This window comes from Myotis brandtii, unplaced genomic scaffold, assembly GCF_000412655.1.
Source record: "Myotis brandtii unplaced genomic scaffold, ASM41265v1 scaffold86, whole genome shotgun sequence".
In the NCBI taxonomy this organism is placed as follows: Eukaryota; Metazoa; Chordata; class Mammalia; order Chiroptera; family Vespertilionidae; genus Myotis; species Myotis brandtii.
Window position 1 is genome coordinate 1500370 of NW_005371503.1, and position 562 is coordinate 1500931.

Genomic DNA, 562 nt, shown 5'->3' on the forward strand with positions numbered 1-562 from the left:
TATGTGTCCATTGGTTATGCTTATATGCATGCATACAAGTCCTTTGGTTGATCTCTCCCCCTAACCCCCACCCTCCCCTGCCTTCCCTCTGAGGTTTGAAGGTCAGATCGATGCTTCTCTGTCTCTGGATCTGTTTTTGTTCATCAGTTTATGTTGTTCATTAGCATCTGCAATTCTTATTCCCCAAAGCTCACCCTCCCCTATCTACCTTTGGCTGCACTTAGAAGGGGATTAGAAAGCTCTGCTCTTGGCCTCTTCCCTGTTACACCTTCTAGCCTTTCTGTAATGTACAGTCACCCATCCATGGCCCATCAGCAGGACACATGAGAATGTAGGGCTTTCTTTTTTTTTTTTTATCTTTAGTTGTGTAAATTCTAGATTAGACCTTATGGACACTTATTCACTGATGTAGTTCAAGTTTGAGAATAATCCCTGATAAAATGGTAGGTGTTTAATAAGTGTAGCTGAATAAATAACTTAGTGCCAAGGGGAACTTTTTTGGTTAAATAGAAACTTCTCAGAAAGACCTTGAGAAAGGACCCTAATTAAATGTGGTCTTCTT